Here is a 9,067-nt window from a genome sequence, read left to right as displayed (position 1 = left end):
AAAATTTACTAAAGGGAGTTTGATTTTTAGGAACCCCCCCCCAGCCATAATTCCAATCCATTCCAATACAGTTGTTCAACAGGCATTTATATAGATCTGTTCTGAGAGAAGCATTGAGATAAAAGATGTGGGGCATGTACAAAGAGCAACACACCTCTTGTGCTACAGGACTTCACAATCTAATTTAGAAGATGAGACCTGAAAATTAGGAGGTTTGACACTATTTCTGGGAGGTTTGCGGTTTTGTCAAGGTCTCTGGGAAGCCAGAGCCTTCTGGGTAGTGTATAAGCGACAGGGAAGACAGATAACATGGGGTGAGTTAATCCAGCTTTCTGATGGTGGAATAAAGGTTTACTGTATTGTGCTGTCTCCATCATGTCACTTTGAGCACCCTGCCTTGGTTGACTTGTCATTCATTCATTATATCAATGTTTACATACCAGTTATGGGTCAGACCTGGGTGAATAAGACAGCTTCTCCCCTCAAAGAGTTCACAGTTTAATAAGGAAGACAGTTAAGCAAAAAGCAGCTCATAGTAGGGTGGAGATTGAGGTCACCCCCTCTGTTGACACCAGTGAGTGGCCAGGGAAGGGAAGACCCTTGTATGCCCTCCAGACCCTGCATGCACCCTTGTGATGCTGCACACTCCAAATCTCACCTTAACTAGAGCCCTTGGGTACTCAAAACGACCCCTGTTGAGCTGTGCTGAGTTCTTATGAGACCCTAGAATGTACCCAGAATTCCCCCTGATATTCAAACTGTGCTGACACCCTAACTAGAGTTCTACTCTGCCTTCCTCTGCCTACTGGTATATACTTGCTACTTGAAGGCAGAGTGCAGATTCTTTAGCTTTAATTCTCTGTCATTAAATTTCTGGTGGCCAGTGTGGCCACGGAGATGGTGTGCTGGGACAGAAATAGCCCAGGCTTGGGGTCAGGTATATGGGATGACTTGACCAGCCAGAGAGGATACTAATTGCCCCTTCTTAGAGATGGTGTGGGATTCACCCTGACAATACACACAAAGTGCTCAGTCTAGTGTCTAGAAATGGCACCCATTACTATTGAGCAAGAAGAGAATGGACTCTATCCTCAAGGATCAGCAGGTGGCTGTTTAACAACAGAGCACAGTCGATGAAATTCACTGTGATGGGGTTATACCCTTGCTCTTAGGTGCTGCTGGATAATATCCTCCTAACCTTATTTGGGTGTATCGGTGAGGACAAATGGGGGTAGAGAGCTGCAGAGCTCAGGATGTGATTTTCTTCTCTCAGCTCCAAATCATACAGGTGATCCCCAACACACTAAGTCTCGAGACAGTCCTTCAGAAGTAAATGTTCTAAACATTCAGGGAAAAGAACCCACTGTGAGATTTGATAGCTAAAGAAGGATTCAGAGGGAAAGAAGATTTGAGCTGTGCCTTGGAAAACAGGCATGGCTCTAACTGGGGCAGCTGGGGGAGGCAACTCACATGGTAAGTAAAGGTGAAGAGGCTGGAACAGTGAATGTGTCCTAAGGACAGTGCGCAGAGCAGGTATTAAGAGCAGGGAGGGAGTGTAGGGAGATAACTGGGAAACTGGAAAGGTCAGTTGGCCTGATAGAGGAGAGCCCTGAATGTCAAGCAAAGAGGTTTAATCCATCAGAGGTGGGAAACCGTTCACTTTTTTGCTTGTCTATTTGTTTGTTTTCAGCAGAGGAATGATCCTAAAAAGGTTTTATTTCACAAAGACTAACATGCTGTTGGTTCCTAGTTGCCAATGTGTTGACCCACTTTCTTTACTTGCCAAGCTGCTCCGTTGGCTCATTATGGCCACACTCGTTACCCGATGTGTTCCAGATTCCATCCCATGCCTTCAGAGAGTCCCCATGTCTCATTCAGTCCCTTATCGATCTTTCCCAAAGTGTCTTCCTCAAATCATTAGACCTAGACGAACTGCATGAAATAAGGACTCCTTGATCATGGAAGTTTGAAAAACTCAGTATGTATTTCTACTTTTGAAGACTTACATTGCTTATTAAAATATTAACAATTAAAAGGGTCAGAGTAAAGAAATCTATTTTATTTTAACTGAATGTTTTGAGTATTTCTCATGTTATTTGACCATGGATTTTTGTTAAAGAACATAGCCTGCGAATGTAGCATTGTATGGAATAATTTGCTCTAATCTAATGGCTGTTTCTTATTCTCATGTCCTTGACCTCTGTGGAATCTCTGAAATAGACCATCACCCAGCTTTCTCGAAGTCCTGCCTCTCTTATCATTTCAGTGCTGCATCTTTGCCTTATACATATTTTTAAAAATTAATTAATTAATTAATTAATTAATTTTTGGCTGTGTTGGGTCTTTGCTGCTGCGCAGGCTTTCTCTAGTTGTGGTGAGCGGGGGCTACTCTTCATTGCGGTGCGTAGGCGTCTCATGGCAGTAGCCTCTCCTGTTGTGAAGCACAGACTCTAGGCGCACGGGCTTCAGTAGTTGTGGCACGCAGGCTCAGTAGTTGTGGCGCATGGGCTTAGCTGCTCCGCAGAATGTGGGATCTTCCTGGACCAGGGATCAAACCCGTGTCCCCTGCATTGGCAGGCGGATTCTTAACCACTGCACCACCAGGGAAGTCCCTGCCTTACTCTTATTAAAGGTTTCCTCCTCAGGCCTTTAGGACAGCCGTGATACAACAGAGAGATGCCAACAAGTGTCTAATGTAGGGGGTCAACAATTGGCTGGTGAACCATGTGCCAGGTTCACCCACGGGACCTGCTTCATTTGACACACACCGTTTTAAAATCAGGAAAGTTTATATACACATCTGAAGTTAGAGCATCATCTGAAAAATGGAACAATCTGGGTAACACTGAGCATTTCCATGAGTTCTCAGGTTAGTGTCAGTCCCCATCACCCTCTAGCGAGCACACCTGGCCAACTATCTGGTCACCATTAGTATATGTGTTTGTGACACTTGCTTTAATGGGATATCGATATGGAGGTAGATACATACAATAAACCTGTACTGAGCTCCTCCAGTCTGTCCTCTGTGTGCTCTTGCCTGTGCTAGTTTCTGAGAATACAGAGAGAAAGCCATGGCCTCTACTCTTAAGGGCTGCTGCAGCTCACCTCCAACAGATATAAATATTACGTATATATTAAGTAATTGTTCAGCATTGCTATCAGCTGTTTCCAAGCCCTCAAACTTGTCTGAAGAAATAAGAGAGGAAGAGCTCCCAGAATAAAGCTCTGAGCTGCCATCACTACTGCTAACACCCCATCCACGAAGGTAGCTAAGGTTCTACCACCATCTGGACTAAAACATGTCATTCATATCAATACTGGATGAGCTGAATTCAAAGTGCTTGTTGGAAAAATGCTGAAATATGGATGAAGTGGTGGTAGATATGGCAGTGCTCAGGGTACATGTTAAAAATAGGCTATAACCGGGCTTCCCTGGTGGCGCAGTGGTTGAGAGTCCGCCTGCCGATGCAGGGGACACGGGATCGTGCCCCGGTCTGGGAAGATCCCACATGCCGCAGAGCGGCTGGGCCCGTGAGCCATGGCTGCTGGGCCTGCGCGTCCGGAGCCTGTGCTCAGCAACGGGAGAGGCCACAACAGTGAGAGGCCCACATACAGCAAAAAAAAAAAACAAACAAAAAACAAACAAAACAAAACAAAAAAATAGGCTATAACCTCTTATTAGATCATCCAGTTAAGAAAAAGAAGCAATTGTGGAAAATCCCATATACATAGAATGGGAAGAGGAGGCAGTATAAAACAGTAATTATGAGTGTTGTTCTAGAGTGTTGGTTTGAGTCCTAGCTCCTCTGCTTCCCGGCTGTGTGACTTTGTATAATTTGCTTTCCCATTCTGCGCCTCAGTATGCTTTTCTCCAATAGGGGCATATAACAGTAGCTGCCCCATAAAGTTGTGGTAAGAATTACAAGCTGTTTTAAAAAAAAATTATTTATTTTTGGCTGTGTTTGGTCTTCGTTGCGGCGCACGGGCTTTCTCTAGTTGCTTCGAGCAGGGGCTGCTCTTTGTTCCGGTGCTTGGGTTTCTCACTGCGGTGGCTTCTCTTGTTGCAGAGCATGGGCTCTAGGCCCGTGGGCTTCAGTAGTTGTGGCTCGCGGGCAAGCATGGGCTCTCGGCCCGTGGGCTTCGGTAGTTGTGGCTTGTGGGCTTAGCTGCTCTGTGGCATGTGGGATCTTCACGGACCAGGGCTCGAACCCGTGTCCCCTGCATTGGCAGGCAGATTCTTAACCACTGCGCCACCAGGGAAGCCCCAAGAATTACAAGCTTTGATAAACACAGTAACATGATTGGAACAGCCACTTAGTAAATGCTCAACAAATATTGGTTATGATGATGGCGATAAGGATGATTGTGGTAGACTAAAAAAATGGCCATAAATTATTTCTTTCATTAATTCCAGGCCAGTCTTGTGATTTGCTTAACCAATGGGAATTTAGTAAACGTGTTGCAGGTGAAATCTTGTGTGTGGGAGCTTGCTCTCTCTTGCTGCTTTTGGGAATTCTGAGACAACTACCATGTGGAGAAGCCAGAGCTGGCTTGCTGGAGGATGAGAGACCATGGCCCAGTCACTCCTGTCACCTTTGCCAACAGCCTGCCAACAGGCAGATGCACAGTGAATCCATCCTAGATCATCCAGGGGCCAGTCTACCTGCCATCATAGATACATGAGAGAGTCCAGCAAAGATCAGTTCATCCAGACAAGGAGGACCACCCAGCCAATTCACAGAAACATGAGCTAAATAAATGATTGTTGTAAAGGTCACTATGTTTTGGGAGTGCCTTGTTACACAGCAAAAGTTAACTTACATAATGATGATATGTTGGGCACAATAATGAGTATTTCCTTGCATGAGATTTGAATCCACACACTAGCCCTATGAGACTGATTCATTTTGCAGATGGGGACAGTAAGCCTACAGAGGTGGAGAAACACAGTCAACTTTACACAGCTAGTAAGAGGCTGAGCCAGGGTGGAAATTGTGCTTGTCCAACTCTGTAGTCTGGCTTTACCCATTGCACTAAACATGGTCACACCCAAAGCCCCAACAGTGGGATTCAAGAAAACATCATTATTTGGCAAGAGTTTTAAGTGATGTTAACATTGCCATTGTTATTGTTCTTATTCATGATAATTCCTTTCATGATCACCCTAAATTACTTTGGAAAACAGTCAAGTTATGACTAATGAATGATCAAATATGTTTCCTTTATATGGAGATTTATAGTTTTAAATTACAAGATAAAAAAATATAAACTTTATCTCACTTGATTAATGTGGTAATAGAAGGTGCTGAAAACTAGAGAGACTACTGCCCCATATGGGTCAATATCCTTTTTGAGATAAAACCAACACGTCACAACAAGGCATCTAATCTTGCTAAACAGATGTGTGTCCATCCATTCGTTCAATAATTGATTTATATTTATTGAACGTATACATTGTGCCAAGCCCAGTGACTTGGGGATCCAGCAGAGAGCAAAAAGAGCTTTATTTTAGTGGGGGGAAGGCAGACAATAAACAAGTAGACCAAATAAGTTAATTAAAAATTGCAGACTATTTTAAACAGTCAACATATATTTCGGATATGGACTCTGCAGGACTTGCTGAAGTCATTGGGAATGAGGAAAGGAAAGGAGTCAAGGTTTTTATAGTTGGCCATTGTGGAGTTCTTAGAAATTATAAGATTTATACATATTTTTTAGATTCCACATATAAATGATAACATACAGTATTTGTCTTTCTCTGTATGCATAGGGAATATAGCCAATATTTTGTAAAAACTTTAAATAGGGTACAATCTATAAAAATATTGAATCACTATGTTGTACACTTGAAACTAATATAAATATTGTAAATCAACTATACTTAAATAAAAAAAGATTTATATAGAGAGCTATAGATCAATGTTGCAAACAGGGCCCCTCATAGCACTTATGTTTAACCACCACTGTGAACTGTGAGTGGATCCTCTCCCTCGAATTATACGACTCCCATTATGGCAGGTGCTGTGTTTGAGCAGAATGACCTTGATATTATGATGTTACTTGCAGAAAAGCAAGCGATACTTAGACAACACTCAAGAAAACATTTGAAGTTCCTTGTGACTCAAGAACCCAGCACTGGGACATGGAGTTCAAACCCAAAACATAATAAAACAAACATCCAAGGCTGAAGAGAGCTGGGTAATTCAGAAGGAGTGCACTGAAAGGCATGAAGCAGCCAGACACACTGTGTCCACAGCACTCACCCAGGAGGAAAGCTCCTTCCTCCATACAGCCAGAAAGGGCTTTGTCTTTACTTGACTTCTACTGGGGTCAAAGGGATACTTTACAAGGGGAGTCAATTTTGTACTTGTTCTGTTTCAAAAGCTATCTTTCTAGGGTCAGAGCTATGGAAAATCATGATGTTCCAAAATCTGATGGCATATCTTCTGAAATCTTTTAGCAAGAAGGAGGCTTGTCACTTAGGTGTCCATTGACTCAATAATAATACTTGTAATCACTGCAACATTCATTGAGTGCTTAAAATGAAGCAGGCACTGAGCACTGAGATATGATTTCACTGAAACTCCAGAAGAGCTCTAGGAAGAGATCCCACTATTACCACCACATAAAAATAAGGAACTAATGTGCACACACCTGGGACTCTGCATCAGGACTCTCCATCTCTCAGCCAATGCTGCTAACCACCAAACCAAACAGAGAATCCTATACTACAATTGTCAAAGAAACCACTTTTGAGAGAGGGGTAATTGTAGTAATGATCCTGCCACCTCTCTTTATTGTCTGTCTCCTCCCTCTAGAATGTCAGCTTCATATGGACTTTATTTCCTTTTTCATTGCTCTATCTCCAGGGTCTAGAAGTGTTTGGCATTATAGCTTCTCAATAAATAGTTCTTAATTGAATTAATGAATGTCATATATCTTCCCCAGGAAATTGGCTAGAATTCTCTAGTTTTTTGGGTCATGACTTTATTGGACTCATCTGAACCACAGGTGACATTGCATTGTCACCTGTATTTGCTGAACACCAGATACAGAAGTCCCATGAAATGGCACCAGTTCTTTACAAAACACTCAGAATAGCTGTAGCCAGATGAGGATCTGATTGCTACTAACCAAACGTGATCTGTTCTGAGAAATTTACCAATAGTTTAATAGTATTCCATTATCATTTGCTGTTTGGCTTAGAGTTGAGCGTGTTTAATTAGATCTAGTCTCCATCCTGATTTTTCATGAAAATGATGACTTGGAAGGATAATGGGGCTTAAAAAAAACAAGATATGGATTCGCATATTGACTTTCCTAATTCAGGTTAATTCAACAAATGTTGAGTTATAGTTACAGAGACTATGGCAGATGCTTGAGAACAATAATTAAAAAAAAAAGACAAACTCACTCCTGTGACTGAAACCCACCCCTCTCTCATAGGTTTCTTATCTTTAACATGAAGGGGTCAACTAACATTATCCCTACATCCCTCTTAGTGTTACTGCTTGATGACCAATACTTCTCAGCTTTCTTAAATGGGGGGATGGAGGATATAAATTAACCTTAATTTTAATGATAATTTTGATCATCATTATTCTTGAATTTGGTGTATAGTTAGGGTCTCCAGTTTCCTTCTTACTTATCAGTGTTCTCCTTTAATATCAGTTGTCCTTTCTCACTAGTGACTATATATCTACTTCTAATAGCACTCTTATCCTCCCCATAATGTGATTCTTAAAGTTGTCTGAGCTGGAAAAACAAATAATCATATTTATTTGAACTGTGTTAACTGAGAGTTAATAGGATGGGTAGCAACACAGGAGCCTCCCACATGGAATCAAGTGTGAGAGCTGTGGTTTGCAAACCCTTTTAACTGGTCTCATGGGCCCCTTTTCTAACTTCTGGAATCCAGAAGCAGTGTTCTAGATGGTTGTTTGATTTCCATCAAACAACTTCCACGCTGGAAGTTTGATTTCTGATGGATGTATGTGTCTAAGCAAAATGCAATGGTGTAAGAACTGCCAAATTTCCTGAAGTGTCAACAAAAACAGTGAGGCTGCCGTGGGGTGGCGGGTGGTAGCTGAGGCAGCTTGGAGACCCGTGTGGTAGGTAGGGATGGGGAGGAAGATTTTGGTAGCAGGCTGTTGCTTCCTTTGCTCCTGACTCTACATTCTATTCAAGTGCCTATGTGGAGAATTCCATTCTACTGAGAATATTCAGACCATGCACGAGACGCTGACCAAAGACAGCTACAGAGAGCCAAAAATAAAAGCTTTGCTAATGCCAGGCCAATGAGCCCGAGCTATGCCACCGGATTCTGCAGGACGTTAAGTCGAAACTTTATTACTGCAGAAAACATTTAAGAAGGAATGTGAGGGGATGTCCCTCACATTAGATAATCTGGGAAGTTAGTGGCTGGAAATACCCTTTCACATAACTTCTTCCAGGCCACGTTTACCCTTGCATTCAGATTTTGCCTCCTTCACACAGTCTTCTCCCAGCTCTAGCAAGAACTAAGCAGTATCTTTTCTGTGCTCCAACGGACCCCATGCAAAACTCTATAGTGGCACTTTCTGTGGAGTGTGGAAGTCACTGCTTACTCCCCTTCCAGGCTGTCAGTTCCCTGGTGGGGGGGGGCAGGGGCATGTCTTTTTCTCTTCCCCCCAGGTACAATTTATTTATTTACTTTTACTAATTTTTATTGGGGTATGGCTGCTTTACAATGTTGTGTTAGCTTCCATTGCACAACAAAATGAATCAGCCATACACACACAGATATCCCCTCCCTGTCATGTCTTGTTCAACATCTTGTCCCCAGCAGGGAGCACACAGCTTAGCACACTGCAGGCAGTGAAGGGAGGGGGCAGTGGAGAAAGAACTGAAGCCTTAGAGCCAAGGGCTCTAAGTGTGGTCCCCAGACTAACAGCAGCAGCATCACCTGGGAACTTGTTAGAAATGCATATTCTTGGGCCCCACTTCAGACCTACTAAATCAGAAACTCTGGGGTTGGGGCCCAGATATCTGTGTTGTAATGAGCCCTCCAGGTGATCTTGATTCCTGC

At 42.8% G+C, this 9,067-nt stretch overlaps 1 protein-coding gene across 3 annotated transcripts in view; it reads right to left on the bottom strand.

Moving 5' to 3' along the window:
* The window catches only part of PLCE1 (phospholipase C epsilon 1), a 278,203-nt gene that overhangs the window by 162,576 nt on the left and 106,560 nt on the right, over positions 1-9,067 (bottom strand). The gene's annotated exons all lie outside the window — the stretch shown is intronic.

The sequence above is a fragment of the Lipotes vexillifer genome, unplaced genomic scaffold (genome assembly GCF_000442215.2).
Source record: "Lipotes vexillifer unplaced genomic scaffold, Lipotes_vexillifer_v1.1 scaffold325, whole genome shotgun sequence".
Classification (NCBI taxonomy): Eukaryota; Metazoa; Chordata; class Mammalia; order Artiodactyla; family Lipotidae; genus Lipotes; species Lipotes vexillifer.
The sequence above is the reverse complement of the archived record's forward strand: the minus strand, read 5'-3'. Positions and strand labels throughout refer to the sequence as shown.